Below are 25,769 nucleotides of genomic sequence, written 5' to 3'. Positions count from 1 at the left end.
GCCATAAATCACGCGGAGGTATGAGCGAAACCTTGTAACTCAGCGCTCCTACCACTGACCCACTCCCCACCTCTGCCGGCTACCTACCCCCCCAGACTTTTTGTTTATACCCTGAATTTCGAGATAAGCGCTAATGCCCTTCCACGGTCGAGGCCTCAGTGTCGTTCCAACCGTGCGACCGTGCGGAGCTGCCCGGGGGATTATTTCTGTGCGGGGCGTTCGAGGCTCGAACTTCGAGCCGTTAGAGTCCCTCTGTTGCGTTTAAAGTTGGCGTTAATGACATGTGATAGTTAATTGAACTTTCCGCGGCGCATATACGGATTTCAGTGGTTGAATATATCGTTATTTGGAAATATAAAGAAGTGTGTGATAATATTTATTAGTGTTAAAATATCGGATAGGACAAGACTTGTCCTATAACATAGTTATTAGTGTTTATAGTTATAGTGTTTCTACGATCAATTATCAGTGAGTGGACGGTGGTATTTAAAAAGCGCGCACTGCATCTGGGACCCTGAAAACTTGGCTGCTTTTACGTTTAGACAAAGGAAGTTGAAGATTGTACAAAGGTAGGCGAGCTTTCTGGTTTCTTTTGATGAAAGGAAATTGCATTTTGTGACTTGTATAAGTTTGGGATATTTGTTATATCGACGCGTTATGAGCTGGTGGATATTTAAATTCCGTCGGGTAAATAGAATTTATCGGGTAGGTGGCAATAAGAGTTAAGAATGTTTTCTGTTCGAAATTGAGATATTTGCAGTTTATTTTATGTGTGTGAGAGCCTAGAAAATTTACTCGGCTATGGTCGATGTTCGGTGAATTCGTGAAGGAAATTTTTTTCTTCGACCCTCAGTGCTGTCCTCAAAGATCACAGAGGGATAAGAAGCAAAAGAATTATGACTGAACCCTACTTTTCCACAAAGGGTGTATGAGAGATGGAGCTCCGTCACGAAGCATTCTTTTACGCGTGTGTCATACGCATACCAAGCAATATTGAACTTATACTACATCATCTACACTATACAATACAATTATGTCTAGATTACAATCTACAATAACTATCCACGAGACTTTCGTCTCATTAACTTATATATATATATATATATATATATAAAAGTAATGAGGGATATATATATATATATATTTTTTTTTTGAGGTTAGGGTAATGAGGGATATATATATATATATATATATATATATATATATATTTGAGGTTAGGGTAATGAGGGATATATATATATATATTTTTGAGGTTAGGGTAATGAGGGATATATATATATATATAACCCTCATTACCGTAACCTCAAAAATGGTCACGTGATACTTAGTAACTACCAGCTGCTCGGTTAACGTCTCTCCAAAAATTCTTGCTTAAAGGTACTCTGTATCTGTAAGTGTTTATAGCACGCACAAAATAGGGTGCAAGCTTGAAAGGTTTTGTTTCTTTTTCTCATTTCGCATTTACTTGATTTTTTTTACCATTGCATCGATGACTTATAAGGAAAGATCCTGAACCCGGAAATTCCAAAAATCTGAAACTTTGTGAATTTGTACGGGATTTCCTCCTGATTACAACGCAATTTTTATTTGCTGCCCAAATTCAATCTAAGGGGGTGAAATTGACCCCTTAAATTCCGGCTATTTTCCGATTTTGTGTTGTAACCCGCGCGAACCGTAAGTTACCAAATGATAGTCCTAATTAAAAGAAGTAACTTTTGCCTTGAAATTTTTTTTCTATCTCCTACAGATTGCGAGTTACAAAATAAAATCGGAAAATAGCCGAATTTTCAGGGGTTAAGTTTACCTCCCGTAAAGTGAATTTGGGCAGCGAACAAAAATCGCGTTGTAACCATGAGAAAATCCCCTACATATTCACAAAGTTTCAGATTTTTTTGAATTTCCAGGTTCCACTTTCTGTGAAATTTGAGCTTTTATATGCAGCAAATTGGCTGTTTCATTTCATTTAAATCTACTCCATAAATTTGTCAATAATAATAGGTAGATACCATTGCATTTTTAAACGCTAAAACACTAAAAGTGGACATACAATATTTATGCACTAAGCCATCGACATGTTTATATTAATTTATTATTCAGAAATTTCTGAGTTGCGATTTAGGCGACTAGTACAATTTTAGCAACTATGCTTGCAAGTACTATTTTAAAACTATTTTCAATTACAAAATTCCTACATACAAATACAAACAGAAACCCACAATTATTGCATCTATGCGACCACTAGACTTAAATTCAATTTCAGCTTCTTATTAATATTATCAATTATTTCTTCCTCGAACAATATGTCTTTAAATTGCCATAAATTGAAAATGTAACGTCCATCGGAGTATTAAATAAGTAATTGCAATTCCCCTCGCCGTCAAGTGTCTCGTCCCAAAATTAGTCTCGAAAGCGACGTCTCCAACGACGTGTAGGAATCGTAGGGGGAAATGGTGTGCTTGTGTGTGTCGCGACGGGTATATATTTATATTCGCCGCGGTTCGTTCGGGCGAATTTTCAAGAGGCGCCGCGACAAAGGGGCCCCATTGTGAACGGTTGTTAATTCCCCGCGTCGGCGTGCCCCTACGTTAATCTGGTTTGCTTTATTTTAATCACAGTGACGGGCATTGTTCCTACGGGGCATACCTGCCGCTCGGGACGAGCGTGTCTATCAAGGCGAGAAGGAGGAAACGGATCCCGCCGTAAATTTAATCAATTATCGCTCTCTGTCGTGTGTGCGCGCGCGAGTGTCACGCTCCGCCCGCATTGTCTCTGTCCTTCGGCGAGCGAACGTGCCGGGCGTTTCGTTATTTAGCGAGCATAACTTTTCGGGACGAATTCGATGCCCGAGAATAACAATAACAATGGGAAGAGCTCGTATGAATGGCAACGTCGACGAACCTTGTTATTTTTAATTACCGGTAGCGTGTATGTCTATAGCACACCACCGTAGAGGCCCCAAGTGGCCATCTTGGATGTCGATGGAACCTGCAACTTAGGGTTTATACGAAGACCGACTTTTGAAAAAACCGGTTTTCGAATTCCACTGTTCCCCAAGAACCGGTTGAACCGGTTTTCGAATTTTCACAAAAAATATAATTAAAATGGAAAATAAATATTTGTCCTTATTTTAAAATTTTTCAGTTTTTTTTATAATATTTATGGAATTATAAAAATATCAAAATAAAATATACTCTATACAAAACCAAATAAATAAATAAAAACAATAATTAAAATCCGTACAAAATGTAAATTATAAATCTTTATTTCATTTAGTATTTTTCTTCCGAAAATATGAACTCGTGAAGATTAGTTTTACAGTAAACAGTTACCTACTACAGTATATGCTTGTGTCCGAGGCGATTTCAAGTCAAAATGTTAACGTTCTTAATTAAATTGTTAATTCATTTTTAAATATTAATTCACGTATATAAAACCGATTTTTTTTAAAATATAAAAACCGGTTTTCGAATTTTACAAATTTATAAAAGAAAGCCGACTTTTTTTTAAATATAAAAATGTATAAAAGAAAACCGACTTTTTTAAATATAAAAACCGGTTTTCGAATTTTACAAATTTATAAAAGAAAACCGGTTTTTAAACACGGTTTTTAAAAACCGACAAACCCTACAACTGTTCAGTAATATCTTCAACCTTAACGGTCCCTAATGGATGGTGCGATTTCTATAATTTGAACGTTGGAAGTATTACGTTAGAAGTATGTACCGAGAAATATTGTCTGTCGTAAGAAGTCTAACGATATAACAATAAAAGTACTTTTCATACTAGATAGCCGGTTAAAGTATCTATTTAATCATCCCTATTTTCGAAAAATTCTCGGCAAAAGGATCTTCTTCGAGCATGCGTAGTTGCGCGCCTTAATATTCGTCCATTCCCAAGTTCTAACATACTGGAACCTGGAACCTCTCGAATGGTAACTATTTCCTCGACACATATATCTACTTCTCGCCACTGTTCTCCGTCAGAAAATTTGCATCACTCGTAGGGTGACCCGGCGCTAGTCGTTCCAGCTGCGCAGCGACTTAAAAGGGACGAATGGACTCGGGGTTTCACGCGAGGATTCCACGAAACCGCTCGCCATAAGGCAAGGAGTTACGGGACGCCTGTCGCGGAAGCTACGCTTCTTTTATGCCCCACGACCGGCTGGGTTACCGATAATTGGAGCCCCAGCGACCCCAGCGCGTCTGACTGAATTGCTACCTTCGGCTTTTCTCGGTTTCCGGAAGCCCCCGACCGATCGCTCGTCCGCACGAGCGGCCGCATCCGAGCGGGGCCTACAGCTGCGCTCGACCGTTTCAGCCGCTCGTTTGCGTGCGCTTCCTCTTTTTATGTCCCCCTTTTCCGCTGCTTCTCCTTCGTCTTCTTTTTTTCTTCTTTTTTTTTCGTCAAACCTCTGTCGACAATTCTACACGCGCTCGATGGATACTCGGCGTTATATCGATCACGCGCGAGACAATATCTCTTTGGCGGAGTTTCCGGGAGGGGGGTCGGGAGAAAAACGTGTGAACTCCGGGAAACAGATTTTATTCGGAATGGAACGAGCGACACGTCGATGGAGGACGGGGGCAGAGAATGGAGAGTTTGCGTGACGATGGTCGTTGGGCGGAGTCTTTTTTAATTGAAAGTGGAGATGTATTTTTTGGTAAATTTGAATCGGGGAGTGAGACGCGAGGGTTGATGGAGTGATTGAGCTGTGTTGGTGGTGGCTTTTACGATGCAGCTGAATGTAGGACAGGTGGTATGGATGTTTGTTTTCCATTTCAAAGGTGTAGGGAATTTGTAAGGCGAGGAAACTGTTTCGGGAGCTGTTTTTTATAGTGCAGATCAAAAGAATGTTTAAAATTCGTATTTTTACATGTCTGCATAAGTAATTTAATACAACGCTTTAAGGGGGAACAACACCTTGAAGCCCGGAAAAAATGAGATGTTTTTGAATTTTTTGGTTAGATATCCATATTTCGTAGGAAAGTTATTGATATGGGGTTTAAATGCGCATGTAGTGGACAGTATTTTAGAATTTTTGTGCGACAAAATATACAGTTTTAATCAAGTTATAGAGGTCGCCGTTTCCCAAAATTCGGATACACCTTTATAACCAAAAGATTGTTGAGGGAATCATAAAGAAATACACCCAAATTCAACAGTCCCCACAATCAGGTTGGCACACATACCCCTCCACTTAACATATCGCACAAAATTTAAGCTTACCAAAATTTACCAAAATTCTATCCTCCACCAAAATTGACCAAAGTTCCATCCTCCCCCAAAATGCACATCGTTAAAAGTTACCAAAATTCCACCCACTTTTTCAAAAAATGTCATTCCCCAACTTTGACAAAAATTCTATCCTCCCCTAAAATTCAAATCACCTAAACTTACAAAAATTCCATCCTCCCCCAAAATTCAAATCCTCAAAAGTTAACAAAATTTCATCCTCCCCCAAAATTTAAATCCCCAAAACTAACCAAAATTTCAACCTCCCCCAAAATTCAAATTCTTAAAAATTACAAAAAATCCATCCTCCCCCAAAATTGACCAAAATTTCATCCTCCCCCAAAATTTAAATCCCCAAAACTAACCAAAATTTCAACCTCCCTCAAAATTCAAATTCTTAAAATTACAAAAAATCCATCCTCCCCCAAAATTGACCAAAGTTCCATTCTCCCCCAAAACTCAAACCCCCAAAAGTATACTTAAATTGCATCCTCCCCTAAAATTGTTCCACCCTTCCAACCAAAGAAATAATAATAAAATAACCGCCAACTAGTACCCCCAGAACCAGTCCCGAAAATCAAGTTGCCCCTGCAAGCACGCCTCCGCGTCCAGCACCGATGGAGATATGGATGGGCGGGGTGCAGCAGTTATCAATTTCACCCGAGGGCACGATCCAGCTCCGCCATCAACCCATAGCGTTCGTTTCGCGCGAGAAATTCCTTTCTCCCCAATTTCTGCTCGTTTTCCGCGTTATACGCCCGAAATTGCCGGGGCAAATGAAAAATCTCTGCCCGAAACATCGGCGGGGCCCAATCATTGGCCGTGTCTCCTTGTTTTCTGGCGGCAAGTGGATCAAGCCGGTGCGGTCGAAAACGCTGAACGGTTTCGTTGTTTCGCGGGCGGTTCCATTCACTTTTCCCGCCGTTCCCGCGCACAGGCTGCGTGTGGCTGATGTTTAATTAAATTCCAACTCGTCGGTGGTTTTATTTTTTTGCCGGCACCCGATAGTTGCGCTTTCGAGCGCGGAGTATGAAACGGCTGGGGGGACTCTTGACTGACAGATCCCGCGATGGGGCGTCATTCAAACGGACACGTTACTTTCCCGGTGAATCGACCTCTTTGTTCTACGGCGAGCATTGCGTAATTTCCTCCTTTCAGAGAGTGCACGGCGCGTCAGTTGGATCGCGACGAAGAAATTCCGCCGCCGCCATTTGCGTTTGCGTGGATACTCTCCAGGGCTGGGGAGGAATTGGCTTGGAAGCTTTGGATAGTACCTCTGGATGGGATTTTGCCGTAGCCTTTGTTAGGCACGCGACTACGCGTCACAAAGAGTGCCATTTATTATAGATAGTAATTACATAATTGAGTGAAGAATGTGCTATTAACGTGGCCGAAAAATGAAGTCTGCGAGAATTAGGAGTAGCTTTTAGTTTTAGTACCGCGAGCAATTTATTGCGTACGAATAAAATCTCGGACAGAAGTGTAGAAGCAGAACTTCTGCCTATAATCGGAATCGGATAATATTTATTGATCGCATCTCGTGCTAAATAACATTGCATCGATTCAGCAACGAGTTCTTCCAAGCGCCTCCGCGAGCTCCGGCTACTGTGATAAATGGAGCCACGTTTCTTCTTCTTTATATCGAATATTGAGGCTTAGGTTCTTTCGAGAATGGCACTTGCTCTGCCTCCGAGCTAGAGTGTTTCCATTAATCGTGCTTATTGCTAAAGTTCCCTGCGCCTATTTATCATCGTTCAGCTGGAACGTTCCGTAGGAATCTTCTTGTTCTTTTCAAATTACGATCTTGAGGACTTTCCTGCAGGTGTCCAAGAAAATGGACCAACAAAACGAGTCGCATCGTTTGCTACTGGGGGGGTTAATAACCGGGATAACCCTGGAGGGTGATTCTCATTAGGGGGTGCCTTGGGGTGCTTATCTCGATCGTCCTCAGAATTTGTTACTTCCCCCATGATCTGCTCAGATATACCCTCCACATATCTCAAGATTGATCTCAGCTCTATCTTGAGCATTAACACCTTGCTCCCTTTCAGCAGGAACTCGTTCCTCCATGTTGTGTCTTAGACTCGGCAACTGATCTGAACTGTGTAGAGGACTACTTTTCTTTACACCTGCGAATAAGGAGGGGTGATCGCGCGTAAGCCCGATAGTAGTCCATACCTCGATAGTAGTTCAAACCTTAGTTCAAACCTCGATAGTTGTTCAAACCTCGATAGTAGTTCAAACCTCGATAGTAGTTCAAACCTCGATAGTTGTTCAAACCTCCATAGTAGTTCAAACCTCGATAGTTGTTCAAACCTCCATAGTAGTTCAAACCTCGATAGTAGTTCAAACCTCGATAGTTGTTCAAACCTCGATAGTAGTTCAAACCTCGATAGTAGTTCAAACCTCGATAGTAGTTCAAACCTCGATAGTTGTTCAAACCTCGATAGTAGTTCAGACCTCGATAGTAGTTCAAACCTCGATAGTAGTTCAAACCCCGATAGTAGTTCAAACCTCGATAGTAGTTCAAACCTCGATAGCAGTTCAAACCTCGATAGTAGTTCAAACCTCGATAGTAGTTCCTGCCTCGATAATGGTCCACACCTCGATGGTAGACTCGCTTCCATCGGCGCGGAATCATTTATTCAGTCAATTTTGCGGAATAAACGACTCAGGCGAACACTCTTTTCTTCCTCCTTCTTTTTTTTCACTCACTCCATGAATGATTTATGAACGTGAAATACCGTTTCTCGACGATCCCCCCTCTTACGCGTGAAGTTTAAAAAAGTTTCCCGCCGTCGTTTTGTATTTCCATAATGAAATCGTATTGTCGAGGGACTCCACCCACCACCCCCTGGCAACTTGCACTTCCGACGGTTTCACTGGGCCGTGTGATAGCCGGCAGAAAAGCCATTGACGAACCGATTATACGACACTCTCGAGTCCTCTGCGGCCTGGAAAAAGCATCGACGAGCTTTCCACCTTCTCGCGTTGGACGCGCTACCCACACCAGCGCTGGTAACTATTTTCCTACTGTTGTTATCGCGGCTCACCACTTACTACAACATAAAACGTATAATGCAATATAAGAAGCTTTAGGTGCCCGAGTCTGTCCCTAAATAATCCAGTGATTCCTTTCAATCACAATTTCCAATCGCCCACATTAGTACCTGCAATTAACAATTTAACTTACAGAGAGAAGCACCATTTCCTCTTTCATTTCCAGTTAAAATAGCTAAATATTTTCCCGAATATTGGAAGTAAAACTCTCGAAGAACTTATGACGGTAAAATAGAACTCCCCATAAATCAACTGAATCGCAACGCTTCCAACCGATCAACTTGTAATAATGCTGCAAAATGATTCACAAGCTTCTTTAATCCAACTGTCTTTCTCCAGAATTGTTTGCCTGCTAGGCCTTCCCATACTTTCGGGGGCAAAGAAAGCAGGTGGGCAGGTACTTGTAAGAGACACTGTATTTCGTGCATCGTGGCTAAGTGGGTTGGAAGCAGCGGCAAGGTCGGGGGAGGAAAATCGTTGTTCAGCCATTGCGGGGGAAATGGTTCGCGCTGAAACGAAACCGGGAATTTACGATATCGGAGGTAATGGCGCTTAGACTTTTACCTGCGTTTCCCGCTGACCTGCCTGTCTGACATCGCAGGCACGGAGACACCTGTTGTGTTGTTTCCCTCGATCGACCTGTGACTATCGTTCCACGCGATGATGTCGAAGGTCGATCCCGATGAAGCGTGAACCGATGACTCGCGATTACAGCGTCACTTTTGGTAGATATAGAGGGTGAATCGGGGCATTTTCAGAGAAGGCACTTTTGCGGGTCACGATTGGTATTTGAAGGGTGAGGGGAAAGCAGGAAATGTTCATTTTTAGAGATTCTGCCATGTGAAACGTATTTAACGAACTGTTGAAACACAAAGGTTTATAAAGTAAGAATGTCCACCCTCCACTGGAATAAAACAACGAATATCCCCAGTCTTCCTATTTGCACTATGCGTTTCTGATTAGTCTAAGCTTGCGCTACGTTAGGAGCCCTCGCACTTCAATCTGTACACTTGTTTTGATAATAATAGAAGTGGACATTTATTTTGTTATAGTATTCTGCAGTGTTCCACTTGAAAGATATCAAAACAATGTAAAACAATTTTTTTTTTGCTCAGTTCTTTCCTGATGCTAATTAAAGTATAAATTCTGCATGTTATGAGGAATACAGTTAAGTACATTGAACCTTGTTTCTTCACTGATGGACTAAAGCATTAAAACTTGTTTTTGTCAATAAAGCTGTTTCGCAACATTCCTTGTTTTCCACTTTCAGTGGCGCACTCAGGATTTTATTTTGGAAGGGGTGGGGCCGAGTTTTATCCGTTCAACTCCCCCGCGCCCATGATTAAAAGCGAGCGAGGAACTGTATGAGATAGACGACGGGCGATCCGTTGATACTACTGTCTCGCTCCGCTTTTCAGACCGCTTAATACAACTCCGTTCTTTGCAAAGCATCGATTTCCTAGCGAAATTTTCCCTTTTCCTTTTTTTTTTTTCATTTTGTTTCAGGGGAGGCGGCGGCCTTGCCCTCCTCATTTGACAAGTGGTCACACAGTGTATTTTTGTATCTTTTTTTTTTCAAAATTGAATTGTCCACCAAGTGGATACATTCCATCCAAGAGGAAAAGGCCCTTAGACACTAGTTTGGTTATTCATGAAGCTACTTTTCTTCTTATCCCTCAAGGAGGGTGACTCCTCGACTCCGCCTCGGCAGAATTGAGTCTACAAATATTATTTGTACTTTGCATTTCCAACCCTCCAAATCGAAGATCTTCAAAAATTCCAAGCTACGTAGCAAGTTTCAATTCCCCTCGATGCAAGAAATTTTCAGAAATCTAGTAGCATCCCGAGCGACGAACTTTTATAACACAGTAAGGACTCCACTATCCTCCAACCCCTCAGACACATCTTCGACCACGTCCACGGTTGGGTCCCCCAAAGGAGACGGTACCGGCAGCACCGACAATAAGAAACCAGCACCCAAAATCCACCGTGCCTTGAATTATGCCTTTCGAGGCGTTTCCGTGAAACGGTGACCCCTTCTTCGTAGCCGAGCGACCGCGGTGGCCGCACACAACAAGCTACCCTTTGATGCCTGACCAAAAAAAAATTGCGTCCACGTAACGCTCATAAAGGTTCCGTGGCAGCATAAAAAGTGAGTCGAGGGCGATAAGGATTCGTGGGTTTCAGCGGTGGGACAAACGATTCGTTATTCCGGGCGGACGAAAGGCTAGTAGAGTTTACGGTTTTGTGCGACGATAGCGGCCGATAAAAGCTGCGCAGGGTAGGGGAGGCATACAGAGGGCCACTCGAGAGTAGGCTCCTTTTTCGGAGAACCGTTCGACTCCGCGTCGTGTGCGAGCCAGCGGGCTTGTCCCTCTTTTGCCTTCTATTGGCTTCCAATACGCTTCGATGTCTGTCTTTTCGCTGCCCGCGAGCTCGTGTGTGTAGAGAGGTTGCACGAACGCGCTGACCATCGAGCCACTCGTATGCACCACTGACCTTTCGAAGTCTGCCGGCCGCGGCCCTTTCATGGGCCGGTTGCATTCTCCGGCTCCGAGCAACACGTGGGGGCTCGTTCTCTAGCGATTTTTGTCCTCTCGACACGCCGCGGTTGCGGCTGAGCGAGAGGAAGTTCGTAGGAACGGGATCGACGGGGAATTCATTGATGGGTCGTTATCGGGGGTGGAAGGGGTGCAGGGGTTTGTGCACCGGGCCCGGTTCGGGGGTCTGTAAAATGATATCGTTGAGGGCGAATTGTGTTGGAGGTCGTTCTTGAGTGTTGGTGGATTTTTAGGAAGCTGTTTGAGGTTTGAGGGGGTTGTGAGGCAGGGGGTGGAGGGCTTTGCTTCCTGGTTATTGTGCCTCCCAATTTTCTAATTCCTAATTTTGCGGTAGACAGGTTTCTAATTTCCGACCATTCAATTCTAAGTTTTACAATTTTTTATTTTTAGCGCAACGATTTTTTACATTTTGAATTCTGGGCTTCTTAGTCACAGCTCCGGAATTCTTAATTTGTTAATTTTCAACTTTCGAATTCGCAACTCCCCAATTCACAGCTTGCGAATTCTCAGTTTCCCAACTACCTGCTCGCGATTCTCGAATTCTCAACTCCTAGATTTTCAGCTTCCAAATTTTCTGCTCCCCAATTCTCAACTCCCGAATTCTTAATTTCCCAACTTCTACTCTCGAATTCTCAACTCTCCAGTTCTCAACTCCGCAATTCTCAGCTTACGAATTCTCATCTCTCGAATTCCTTAGGTCCCGAATTCTTAATTTCCCAACTTCAACTCTCGAATTCTCAACTCTTGAATTCTCAACTCTCGAATTCTCAACTCCGCAATTCTCAGGTTCCAAATTCCCATCTGTCGAATTCCTCAGCTCCCGAATTCTTAATTTCCCAACTTCTAGTCTCGAATTCTCAACTCTCGAATTCTCAACTCTTGAATTCTCAACTCATGAATTCTCAACTCTCGAATTCTCAACTCTCGAATTCTCAACTTTCGAATTCTCAACTCTCGAATTCTCAGCTCCTCAATTCTCAGCTTCCGAATTCTCATCTCTCAAATTCCTCAGGTCCTGAATTCTTAATTTCCCAACTTCAACTCTCGAATTCTAAACTCTCGAATTCTCAACTTTCGAATTCTCAACTCTTGAATTCTCAGCTTCCGAATTCTCATCTCTCGAATTCCTCAGATCCCGAATTCTTAATTTCCCAACTTCTACTCTCGAATTCTCAACTGTCGAATTCTCAACTCTCGAATTCGCAACTCTCGAATTCTCGGCTCCTTAATTCTCAGCTCCCGAATTCTCAACTTCCGAATTCTCAGCTTCCGAATTCTCAGCTTCCGAATTCTCAACTTTTGAATTCTCAATTTCCGAATTCTCAATTTCCGAATTCTCAGCTCCCGAATTCTTAATCTCCCAACTTCTACTCTCGAATTCTCAACTCCCCACTTTTCAGCATCCGAAATCTGAACTTCCCAATTCTCAGCCAGCAGTAATACCACGATACTGGATGTCCATCGAAACTCCGAAACTAGTCACGAGGAGACCACTCCACTCCACTCACGTCTCGATCTTCTGCATCCGCCATTTCCTTTAGACTCCCCCACAATCCTCAGCCACCAGCCACCACCGTACCCACATACAATGCCAGTCACTATAAATTACAAAAGTTTCATTAAAAATGGTATCCCAGTTCCACGCGTTAATTTCTATTCATCGAGTGGGCTCTATTTACATAGCCTTAAACGAACCACCGTCCCATTTGCACTTGAAGCGTCAGGACCCCCCAAAAACCTTACCCTCTACACAAAATTTAATTTTTCTTCGCTATTCAAGACGCTAGTCTCGTTTGCATGGGACGCGGGCGTCGCTAGGCGTCTTTTAATCATCTTGCACGCATCAAGATATGTAAATGCACCGTATCCTTCATGTCTTCGCATTATGCGCGCTACTAGGTAACTATAGAATTCCATGTTGAATTGTGGGGGTGGCAACGTGTTCATCGAGCGACCAGGCGTTCGTGCAGCTCGTTTATATTTAAATGAACCGTAGATTCGATATTATACACTGTAACATTCTTTCCTTCCGTTCCTACATCGACCACATCTCCCTCCGTGGGCAGACGAAAGTAGAATACGAAATTTGGGGAATTCGTACACGTTCTGAATACTTAATTCCATCCTCACCCCCTCGACAGGGACACCATAAATAATCAACCTTAATTATCACCATCGTGGTGAATTCCACTCCGTCGAAGCGTGAAACTTTTAAAGGGACTCATCAGTCTTAAATTCTTACCCATATTTAACGATCACTGGGACCTACTTCATCATTGCCCAGAATGCATTACGCTTGTCTAAACCAAGTTGTTATAACAACATTAAAAGTTTCATTTTTCCCGAGACGCCACTACCTTTCACATATTCAACTACTTTTCTTACACAAATATGTGGACAATACATTTTTCGTAACCTCTCTGTATATTTCACAATCTTATTCAATTTCCCAGGAACTCAGAAGGGAAGATCCCGAACCCGAAAATTCAATAAAATTCTGAAACTTGAAATGATAGAAAAGTTTTAACATTATTAGTTTCATCAATCGTCTTAACGATTGATCGAACTTTTAGCACACGAGAGATCTAATTAAAAGCAGTAACTTTTGCCTTGAAACTTTTTTTCTATCTCTTACAGTTCGCGAGTTACGATATAAAATCGAAAAACAGCCGAATTTTCAGAGTGAATTTGGGCAGCAAATAAGAATTGCCTTGTAATCAGGAGGAAATCCCCTATATATATATTCACAAAGTTTAAAATTTTTTTGAATATCTGTCTTCGGTGTCTCCCCCTGCCAGGCGTCTCAGTTGAATTTTCCAAAACACCACCATCCATCCTCAACCCCATGAATTTTAGCTCCAACCACCAACGCCGTGTTACACCTCTCGCAAGGATAAACTAAGGGGCTTTCCCTTTCCCCCTACATTTTCATTTTCCAGAGATCGTCGATGCCGTTATTAGGGCGCGGGCGGCTGCGTTGGGGGGTGCGTTTCCGCTGATGCAGCGCTCCGCGCCGCGTTTATTGATTGTCCCGTTCGCGCTCACCATGAATTATTTATCGCGACGGCGCGGGCGGCCGCGGCAATCGAATTCGATATTTTAATAAATTTTCATAAAAAACGAGCCACGGTGGGCGAGGAGCGCGTTGGGGGTGGGTCGAGGCGCGTGATCGAACTGCCCGAACGATTAACAGCGATTCTTTGGCGTGAGCGTTTAGCAAATTACTGTACGCATTGTGCGCTACGTTCTAAAGAACAAAATCGGCGACCTGTACCCTCTCTCTCTTTGTCAGGGCAGAAGAATTCGTGAGTAATGGCTCACTTGAAAATCAAACGAAAATAGCCCTTTATAGAAGGTATCCACTGCGTTTGTTGTCGAGGGATGGAACGTAGGCAAACAAGATACCGTACAAAAATAACATCGCAAGTCTCGAAGAATAGGGAAAAGGAACGGTTTAGTGGGCCGGTGGGCCGTCCGTCAATTAAGTTGACGCGGGTCGCTAGTGATTCACGGGTTTGTCATGGGATAGCGTGGGTCATCGGCGTCCCACTGTACTACGTGTCACTTAGCGATCAGCGTGACACCTCGGTTCTGACTTGAGCTGTTTATACACCTTATGATTTATGGTTGTTCAGAGAATCATAAGAATTGATCTGTAGGTAGCAGGAATTTTGGATATTCGACTCTCAGGTGGGGAGAGTTTCAGAAGAGAATGGGGCTGGCTGTAGGGAGGGAGATAATGGAGGTAGAGGTGGTGGGGATAAAGTAGTGCTAAGATAGGGGTACGAGTGGGGAGAAACCCCAGATTTTAGGGAAGGAAGTTTTGGAGGTTGGGAGGAAAGAATGGAAATAGAATAGTGATATAGGGTGGGCGGAGAGTGTGAAGCTAAATTAAGTAGAAGAAAAGGTGGGGAGGGTAACAAGTGAAGGAAGAAATTGAGGGGAACAGTGGGATAGGAAATAAAGGGGAAAGTTGGGGAAGAAAATCAAGCAGAATATAGAAAGGAAGTTAAAAAGGTAGCAGTGGCATGGAGGAAATAAGTTGTAGAATTGGGCGGGTTGAAAGAACATTCAGTGTCCGATAAACAATAGATTTTTAGAAAATTGGTTATGGTTGTGGTTGTTTATTTATTCCTGTATTTTATTACAAAGAAATGGCGTTGCAAAACTTTTTGTCTTATATTGCCCAACGAACCTTACATCTATTTTTTAGAAAATTTATTTGTTTGTTTGTTTGTTTTTATTGTTTTTCTGTGTTTTAAACAGGATAGCGTTTCAAGCTTATTTTTGCTTATATTGCCCAACGAATACTATAAGTCCCATTTTTTTTGTTCCCTCCTCTCTTCTTCGGGTCCCAGCAGCAGCAGCGCACCGGTAGAAAGGTGGTCTCCCATCTTTCCTCAGTACACCGCCCCGTGATGCTTGACTTCGGTGATCTAACGAGAACCGGTGTTTTCCCTCACGGCTACGGCCGCTGGTTTTTTAGAAAATTATTGTTGCGTATTGAGAACTCGCCTGAACATCTCGGAAGCGCACTGCGCCATCTCTCGCGCGGATTATGAGGTGGCTGGGTCGTGTTAGCGACGGTCCCCAGTTCACGCGGTTCACGTCAGTCCCCGTGCAATGCATAACCTCCTTATCAAAATATAATTCTTATATATTTGTCAGTAATAAACATAGATCCCTATTGAAGCATGTGCCAAATGAATAACAGATACAACAATTATATAAATCAATTATTCCTGCTCAATATACTGTACACAAAACACATAATCAAAAGTACCCTACACTTTCCCCATTGTCTACCTCCACCCCTCCACCTACTTTTAAATCCATCACCCCGCAAGCTTAAGGGGGTACAGGACTATTCGACGCGTAAAATCGATGGTTCCTTTTGTGTCGGATTGCTTAGGTACCTAGTGATCATTATACCCGTACTTTTCACAGATTATTCTGCACGCGTTTCCGAGTAACTGCCAACGAAACAAATTTCGGAATGTTCGAATTTGTTGAAATTATTAATCGCCGAAGATGGTCCTGCGTAGTGCGCAGATGTAGTCGGTGCACGTAGCTATTAGGTGAACCAATCATCCGAAAGCAAAATGCTTTGGGCTGAGAAATTTCTACACCAGAATCTACAGCATGGAACTTGACCGGCGAATTTAAACAAAAATTGCGAAACTTACACACGAATCATTTTTTATCACTTATTTTTACGGGAGATAATCGTGTTTGATCGTTTATAAACAATTTTACAAACATCCAATGTTGATTAGAAATTCCATGCTATGGAGAAATGAATTCTACACCTCCAGTTAAAATTTCAAGTGAAAATATTCATTTGTTCAAAAGTTATGATGTACACGGCGAGGCGCGGTGTTTAAAAACGTAGTTTTGAGATAAACGGCTTCGAAGTTAAATCCCCTACGCCAATACCGCTCTGCGAGGCCGTCAGTCGGCGGTGCGCACAGTTACAGCGCTATAATTTCCGTAATTATTCGAATTTCCTCATGAAATTTTGTTGCAAATGTTCACAAAGCATGACACTTTCAGAATTAATAGTAATAAAAAAATCAATCTTTCAGGATTTTAATAGTCCTGCACCCCCTTAAGGGGTAGTCTCTTTCGCAGACGTGAAAAAGTGTTTTATTTTTTAGAATTTTTTGTGGACAAGTGGAACTTCAATCCAAGTAGTCTTTTGGTACGTTGTTATGGGGTGTTCAGTGTATTGTTCAATATTTTTTAGACATAAAATAAATGTTCCCTATAAAGACATAATATAGGTACTTTCTAATGGTCTCTGTGAAAACGTCCTTCGTTGGTGGCACTAATATCAAGACAACGAGTTGATCTGTAATCAATATCTTGACATTTTATTGTTCAACACGGTTATATTCAGTGCTGATACTAAAATCAGCTAAAAACACGAAATACCTCGTCTTTTATTAACAAAACAGTCCAGAGGTTTTGAACGATTTTCCATTTTCCATCTTTCTACGACTGCTATTTAGAAAATTTTCAGCGAATAATTGTAACCCCCTGAAATCACTATTCACAAATGAAACCAAGAAAATTCTAAATGAAACCAAGAGTAATTCTAGTCTCCCAAATTCTAACCTACCACAAACATAACTCGCCTACCACACAGATATCCACACGTCTCGTTTAAAATCCCTTCGTCTCGCAATAATTAACCGCCGACGAAAGAGGAGCATCCAGCCTCGCCAGAAGGAATGCACGTCCGCGTTATCACCGATTGCGAGAAATTGCGATCCCCAGCTCCTCCCTAGCCAATTTCACGACCCCCGTCGAATAACGGGGGGTGGCCAGCGTGTGCAACTAAACAAGCGTCCCCGCCGGTGCCCACGCGCCATTATCGACGCATCAATTAAGGCCGAAAAACGTGGAGCGTCCCTGTTCAACGGACGGGGAAAACGAAGTGCAAACAACGATAATTATTCACTACGGCCGTGCGCGCGCGCGCGTGTTGAACGTCGAGACGTCCAGGGCGTCGTGACGCATGGAGGCATTGTTCTACCTACTCTCCACGTCCAACAATGCCGCGTCTCTAGAATGACTAAGACGGCGACCGTCTGCTGCGCGTACTTTCACCTGCCTGGCCGTTTGATATTCAACGTGGATCGTCCTCGACGGATCACCTGGAGAAAAAAAAATACACGCGGTGAATCGGTGGAATGACGATGACGCACAACTCTACGAAAGAGAGAGGAGTGAATCCGAATGGGGCACTAATTTTCGTGGCCAGCGGCGGGTCCTCTTTCGTGGGACTGAAAGCAGATCGCTTCTCGTCCAGTGATGTTTCGATTCATCACATTCCTCGGGTCTTACGAGGAGAGTACTTTAGGTGTCCGCCTCCGATCGTTTTGATTTTTGGATATGTTATAGAGGACCGAAAAATAAGAAACACGTGTTTTTTTATTTTTCCTCGGTTTCATATTTGGAGGGTGAAAACTGCGTTCAAAGTTAGGGGTGAAAAATCATTTTTGTGGAATATCTCGAGAAATATTAGAGACAGGGGAATAGTGTCAGTGGACGAATTTTGTGTCTTTCAATGCGAAATATGACTGACTTACTGGATTTTCAAAAATCCACAAAAATGATTTTTCAACCCTAACTTTGAACGCAGTTTTTATCTCCAAATGTGAAAACGGGGAAAAATAAAAAAACAGGTATTTCTTATTTTTCGGTACTTGCAGCTCATTTTGATTTCACATCTTTTTTTATATTCTAATTATTGTTATCTTCTATTCTGTTGTGATTTATTTGATTTCATGTACTTGGCGTAATTTTTTTACTTTTTTGAAGTTTTTTATGGGGATCTCACTTCTTTTTACAAAGATAATTTGCATAGGGAATGACTTCAGATCGTTTTTAATATTATATTTATTATTATCTTCTATTTTTTGTGATTTATTTGATAATACTCTTTTTCCTCCTCGACTTTTTTATGTACGTACTTGGCGTAATTTTTTTACTTTTTTTGAAGTTTTTAATGTTTTTTTTTACAATGTCCCTTCTTTGGGGGGGTGCCAGGTATGTGCCCCGTCACTGGTATGCACTGGAATTAGTTTTGTTAGGTAGACATGAAAATATGAGCTTTGACCTTCCTTTTGACCACCACCGTGGTTATTTTGACAGTGTTTTGAGAGGACGATTTGAAGGTGTTGGGTGTAGAGTCGTACCGTTTTTGGTATTCTAGAAATTGATGGTTTCTCGAGGCTCTGGCTCGTCGCCGCGTTCCCAGGATGATTGAGCAACGCGAGACTGGTTTGAATGAGTGTGTGACTTGGAGGGAAGAAAGGAAGGTCCTTGGTTTTAGTCTTGGTTTCTTGGGAATTAGAGATCGTTATGCAATCGAGATAAGGTTCTCGTTGATTAGCACCTCCGTGTGGGAGACGAACACGAGTTCCTCGCTTCGTATTTTCACCTTCGACCTCCTCATCTCCTACTAATTTCTCCGTAGGGAATCTTGTACCTTAAGCACCATATTTAGTAGCTTGAATTCGTCTGCCAACGAAACCTGAGTACCTACTCCACTATTTTTAAATTATCTTTGCCTTTACCCTTTCTTAATCCCTTAATTCCAAATATTTAATAACTAAAATTCAGCATCAAAGGAAACCTGATTACTCATTCACTATTTTTGATTCGACGTTTTCTTTACCCCTTACCACAAAATATTAAATAACTAAAATTCGTCTTTAATCAAACTTGAGTACTCCTTCACTATTTTTCAGTTGTCTTTGCCTTTACCCTCCCTTAACCCCTTAATACAAAATGTTTAATAACTAAAATTCGCCTTCAAAGAAACCCTTGTGCTCCACTGTTTTCAAGTTATCTTTGTCTCCACCCTCCCCTTTCAACACAGAATCCTCAGTACCTCTAAATTACCTTTCAGAGGGTCTTCAGCACCCCTCCCTGCAATCACACCTCCCTTCAACCCTCCCCTAAAATACCCCCGCGTCCATTCCTGAGAACCACTGCGCGCCACTCGTCGAGAGGGGGGAACTAGGACGAATTCCTTGGCAATTTAAAAAGTGACTGCTCACCGGCCACGAATTAATTCCCGTAACCCTGTGCGTCCACACGGCGCGGGTACGAAGAGAACGCAGGAACGGTGGAGGAGGGTTGGAGTTCTAGAATGTCTTTGTAGAACCTATCCAGCGCAAGAAATGCCCGAGGAGAAGGATCGTGATATGGCAAATGTTTGAAATGACTCCTAACAAGGGAAGGATCCCGACGGATTGTGTACACAAACGGACGCCCCTGTCGCTTATCCATCGCGCACACACTCGCGCACACCAGCCGGGGAACGTGCCTGCTCGTTTCCCATCTACGTGTGCAGGCGTGCACGCGAGCCACAGCCAGCAGAAACGCGGCTACCTTGATTGGACGATGACGCAAAGGCTCGAGAGGGTGAGCAAGAATGGGGCGCCAGAGGGGAGGCGGCGGGACTCGTCGTTGGCTTTTAATTGCTCGCTTTTACTTTATTTCCTTTTGCGACTCAATGGTCCAGCGGCTGGGATCTAGGCGGCTTTGACGGCCACGTATCGTTATTAGCGTGGACAGCAGGTCCGCGTCGTATCCAGGGCAGCGTGCTCTCCCGGCTGCAGGGCCCTCGTCACCGGGCGTCCGCTATTAAAAACCATAGACCCGTGAAAATCAACGATGCCCGGGCTTTAGGGGCAGGGCACCCCACAGACGCATCGTTATCCGTTTGATAGAGAAGGACCTTATTATTTCGTGCCATTCTCGCGTCCGTGGCCACGGCATCGCAGTGGCGACACGCCGGTGTTCCTTGGCGTCGCCAACCGGGGACCAATTAGCCGGCCTCGATTTATCCGCTGTAATAGCTTTCCCGAGCTTCGCGTCGGTTCGGAGCGGTGATGTTAGCGGGATGCAGGAGCGTGGGGACGGCGAGATGGCGTGTCGCGCTTCGGGGGAAATGCGGTTAAGGGTGTCGCTTTTTTTCTCGCGCGTCTGGACGTATCGATGACAATATTGAAGCGCCGCGAGACGCGCAGACTATTGGATCTTATCGCGTAAATTTGATAACACTGGCGACGGTCGCGGCAAACTGATGGATAAAATAATTGAATCTTTAGGGGGGTATTAGCCGCGATATGAGATGAGACACTCGGCGGAGTGGCACTGAAGGTATTGCTGCCTGGATGGACGTGTTGTAAGTGGCTTATGGAGAGGCGTTGCTGGGGGTGGAAGTTGACGAATATGTTTCTTGTTGGTCGTTTTAGAGCAGGGCTTGAAACCTTTATTATAAAGATTTCGGTACTTGAAAGAGTTACGAAGAACCTTTATTCGGAATAACTGTTATAAAGAACCTAAATATCAGACTATATAAGTATAAGTTACGGTTCCCATATAGCTCTATAACTTTTATTTTTTTAGGTTCTATAACTTTTATTTTTTGGGTTCTATAACTTTTATTTTTTAGGTCCTATATACAGTGACTCGCATTAATATTCGGACACTTTATAAAATCGCATAACTTTTTTAGAATTGGTCCAAACGACTTCAGTTTTTTTGAGAAGCTAGAAGGATTAGTTTGCTAAATGACGCATTTGATCGTTTTGGAAAAAAATGTATTTGGTCGGAATAGCGAAAATAATAGTAAAGTTCGATTTTTAAACTTTTTTTTTGCGAGCTTGTAATGAAAATTAAAAAAAAGAACCGTTTGTAGATTGCAGTAAGTTGTATACGTGCCTAAAATTTCATCAATATCGGTTAACGTAGCTACAAACGCATCGCTACAAACGTATCGCTCCGAGCTACAAACGTTTAAAGATCGCAGAATAAGGTCGAGAATCGCGAAAATTCCCGAAATCAGCGATTTTCGACCTTATAGCACATATAGCAAACTGCTTTTAGTCTACCAAAGTGTTTACTTTAAAACCAACTGTGTTCCACCGCCTACTAGGAGCCCAAAACACCTCTAGCCCCTTCCTGTCCCCACTGTTCCCAGTACCAAAGCGCTACCAGCTTCCATCACTTTCCCAAGACCCTCGTACCAGCTCCACCATCGGTACCCTCCAACCAACAACACCAATTTCATCAGTACCACAGAAAGGCCACCGCTGATAGGCACCAATGCTCCTCCAAAAAGCGTTCCACGATAAAGCGACGTTGAGGACCAAGCCAGGCCGAGTGTAGAAGCGACGGGAATCATGGACGTGGTGGAGGCCAGTGGTCGTGGAATCGATGAGAAACGAAAGAAAACGTAATCGCGCGGCCTCGGGGGGCTCCTCGCTGATGCAGCTCCCAGGGAAAGGAACAGCCTGGGGTCCGAAAGGTCAAGCTAGTCGCTTCTGCTGGCGACGTTCTACGGCCGCTGCAGCGTTAATGCACCGGGAATATACATGGTGTAGGGATCGGTAGCGGCGTACCGTAAATCTTCCATGTAAATACGCGGCTGGGCTAGCGGCTCGGGGGCCGAACACGAGTCCAGTTCCTTAACTAAGCCGTCCCTCGAAAAGCGGCTCTTGTCTTGGCAACGATTTATTTATGCCACTTATTCCTCGGCCCCAGGGCATCTTTTTTCCTCTCGCTCCTGGCTCTCTTTATTAATCCTGAACCATCCCCAGGATCTACGCCTGAATTTCTTAATTATTTTTTTTTTGCTGGATGTGAAGGGTGGGGTTCCTCAGGGGTGATCTGTGGGTGGGGAAGACTGTTGTTACGTACTACAGAAAAGGATTATAAGATTATCTCTGACTGTGTTGGACCACTACGGGAAACGCGCATAGGCGTTCAAAGAGTATGGTTACCAGATAGGAATACACTGTTCCCGCACACCGCGGTATGCTCACCGTTTGAATCACATGGTCGAAAGGGTTAAGACGCTACTTCTAATCCCTGTATTCTTCCCTGCATTCGGTGTGCATCTACCTTACACTTTCCCTATCGATAATCTGTCGACTCCGTCCTCGAACGACTACTTGTAACAGTAAACCTCCACAGTCAAACAGGTGGTTCCAGGTCTTCTTTCGCGATTTCCCCAAGATTCTCAACTACTTGATAAAGCTCGACACCGTCCACAAGAATGTTCATTATCCTCGCAACGTTCTTCCAAATAAAAAGCTACGGTCCACAGTGGTGAATACAATCGCCTCTGACATTCCCTTCGTTCAACAGAATTATCCCCGCGATACCTACGACCGCGTATTTACCAAGTACGTATATACGTCATTCAGAGACGCAGTGAAAGAGTTGAAAGGAGAGTGCCATTTCTTCTGTTTGCCCGAGTCGACTTATCCGCAGCCAACGCTCCTTGGCGACTTAATTTTCACCTGTTCCACGCTTTTTCATCGTCAGGCTTCTCCGGCCCGACCCCCGGCCCCTGAATTACATTGTTGAATCACCGTGCCAGGGGGGGGCCCCGAGTTAAGAAAATTTACTGGCTGCCAACTTTATTAGGCGCGATTATATTAGGCTCGTACGCCGGCTGTGATTTATACACAGTGGCCTGGCCCGTCTGTGCTCGCCATATGGCAGGGAACGTGGTAAATCATCGCTCGTTAACCGCGCGGGGTCTTAAGCTCGTTACAAAGCGAACTTCAAACTTTTTAACCGCGCGAAATCGTTGGCGGGGGACAAAAAGAGGTCTGCGGCTACCGATGCTGCGTAGCGATGCCCTTTGTTTAGGTTTGTTTGCGCAGCGGCTCGCGCTTAAAAGCGCCTGGCGCGCCTTTCCCTTTCTGCTTTTGCTAGCGGAATGAAGTGTACGCAGCAATTGCGAGTGATTAACGATTTTAGGGGCTGAATGTGACGGGGAATAATGTAGGGAAGCGTATTTGGGGATATGGGAATTGTGATCTTACTGGGTTTTGGGTAAACGTATGTAATACATGTGGAACATCTGATTTCAGAAACTTGCCAAAGGTAGGGGATTTTTTTTTTTTTTAAATTGATATGAGGGGCCGTAGGAAGTCATGCGTAATTATATTTATATAGTTCGTATTTTAAATGACTTGAAGGGATAGTAATAAAATTTAAATGCTTTGAAATTATAGCTAAAAGAGTCAAATGTTTCGAAATTATATTAAAATAATTCAAACGTTTTGAAAATAATTACTAAAAAATTCAAATGTTTTGAAATTATAAGAATAAAATTTAAATACTTCGAAATTATAGGTAAAGAAATTCAAATATTTCGAAATTATATTAAAATAATTCAAAGGTTTTGAAAATAATTACTAAAAAATTGAAATGTTTTGAAATTATAAGAATAAAATTTAAATGCTTTGAAATTATAGCTAAAAAAATTCAAATGTTTCGAAATTATATTAAAATAATTCAAACGTTTTGAAAATAATTACTAACAAATTCAAATGCTTTGAAATTATAAGAATAAAATTTCAATGCTTTGAAATTATAGCTAAAAAATTCAAATGTTTCGAAATTATATTAAAATAATTTAAACGTTTTGAAAATAATAACTAAAAAATTAAAATGTTCTGAAATTATAAGAATAAAATTTAAATGCTTTGAAATTATAACTAAACAATTCAAATGTTTCGAAATCATATTAAAATAATTCAAACGTTTTGGAATTATACTAAGAAATTGAAATGTTTTGAAATTATAAGAATAAAATTGAAATGCTTTGAAATTATTGTAATAAAATTCAAATGCTTCAAAATTATACTAAACAAACTCAAATGCTTGGAAAGTATAGTAAAAAAACTCCAATGTTTTGAAAATCTAGTAAAAAAATTCAAATGGTTTGAAATTATATTAAAATAATTCAAACGCTTTGAAAATAATTACAAAAAAAGTACAAATGCTTTGAAATTAAAAAAAAAAATCGAATGTTTTGAAAATTATAGTAAAACAACTGAAAAGAGTGAAAACCAGCAGTTCGCCGTCGATTATTATTACACACTCGATGCTACCTTCCCCTTTTTCCTTTCGCTTGGCGCTTTCTAATATTAAACACGAAAAAACACAGCGGTGGATTAATAAAACGAACAAAGTCCATATAAAATTATGCTTGAAACTACTTCCCTTGTCGAACACTGTTTCAACAAGTACAGCACTCTCCATATGCCCGCGATCACCGCGCGTACAAAAAGGTACCACTGTAATTCCCCACCTTGGAAGGAGGTTCTGAAAGCATCGACCTTCCAGCCTCGCTGTACACTTGAGCGCGTCTCCGCAGCGATCCTGACCGGTTCAAGAACCCCTCCCAGCTCTCTCCCGTTAATTTTTCGACGCGATTGCAGGATTAAACGCTTTAGAAAGTAAAATCGAGCCGTGCAAACGCGTGCTAAAAGGATTGCCGCGCATTTACATAAACGGATCAACGTTCCGCGCGGTGAATAGACGCGAGAGGAGGAGGAGGGTTGAGGAGGAGCCTGTTTGGCCTGTGCACGTCGAAACAACGGGAACAGGAACGCTCCTCCAGCGATATCGGGCGGTGGAAACGACGGCGCGGGTGACGCGAGTCAAACGGGGAAGCCTGACTTTTTGTCCTCTGTCGATTCCCCGAGTGCGCGCTCGCTTCGAGGGTTCTGAAAAGCTCTCGCCGAACACTATCGCTGAAACGACGATTTAATGACGAGGAAGAAAAGGAAAAGGCAATTGAACCCGGGACGAGGAGCAGAGCGTTATTGAAGTATCGATATCCCGTTCTGCTTTGTGGGGTGTAGCCGGGCGCTAGGGGTGGGGATTATACCGTCCCCCTCTGTCTAATAAAGAGAAATTAATTTGCTATCGAGCATTCCCGCCGTTTCGGCCGCCGCCTAGCCCGTTGAATATATATAAAACCGCTTTTCCGTCTTTCAAATCGGCTGGGGAAGACGGCTGTGTTCAGAGGGGCCGACGTTTGTACAAAACGTAACGACCCCCTTCCACTTGAAGCCTCTCCTCCTCCCTCTCTCTGTCTCGCCTTTCTTTCGCCCCCCTTGTCCCTTTGTTTAATACCAATTACACGGATTTGTCTCGAACCCGCGGAGTTCCACGTTTGCGGACCGAAGAACCCGCGAATCCTCCTCGAGGCCCGCGCCTTAAGGCGCGTTTACACTGCGCGAAGGGAGTTAGATTTTTTCAAGCGAGATTCGAAGAATTTTTAGAGTACAGCGCAGGGGATAATTGAAGTGAAGATTTGAATAATTGTGACGGTTAAGTGGAGTGGTTTAGGGACACTTAAATGAGATTTTGAAGTGAAAGAAATGTAGGAGGAAGAAGAGATCGTTCTTCGTGGATTTGACTTTGTAATCTTGTCTGTGAGATCTGAAAGATGTAGATTATAAAGTCAAATCCACGCAGAACGATCAGTTTTATTCTGATCCTACCTTTCTTCAAATTTCCATCCCACTGATTACGACGTTGCTGCGGTAGCAGTTTTAATTCTTCGTCGTCCGTTTTCTGACCAATCTT

General features: G+C 42.8%; 1 protein-coding gene across 4 annotated transcripts in view; it reads left to right on the top strand.

The window, feature by feature from the left end:
• Window positions 1–25,769, top strand: part of LOC143371642 (uncharacterized) — a 185,319-nt gene that overhangs the window by 67,087 nt on the left and 92,463 nt on the right. The window contains exon 1 of one of the 4 annotated variants that reach the window (XM_076817073.1): window positions 244–569. The exons of the other annotated variants lie outside the window; for them this stretch is intronic. The gene's annotated coding sequence lies outside the window, so the exon portion shown is untranslated. Of the gene's footprint in view, window positions 1–243; window positions 570–25,769 lie in introns of those variants that run through there. 4 annotated transcript variants of the gene reach the window in all.

This window comes from Andrena cerasifolii, chromosome 1 (assembly GCF_050908995.1).
Source record: "Andrena cerasifolii isolate SP2316 chromosome 1, iyAndCera1_principal, whole genome shotgun sequence".
Lineage (NCBI taxonomy): Eukaryota > Metazoa > Arthropoda > Insecta > Hymenoptera > Andrenidae > Andrena > Andrena cerasifolii.
Note: the sequence above shows the minus strand (reverse complement) of the source record. Positions and strands in the feature narration are given on the sequence as shown.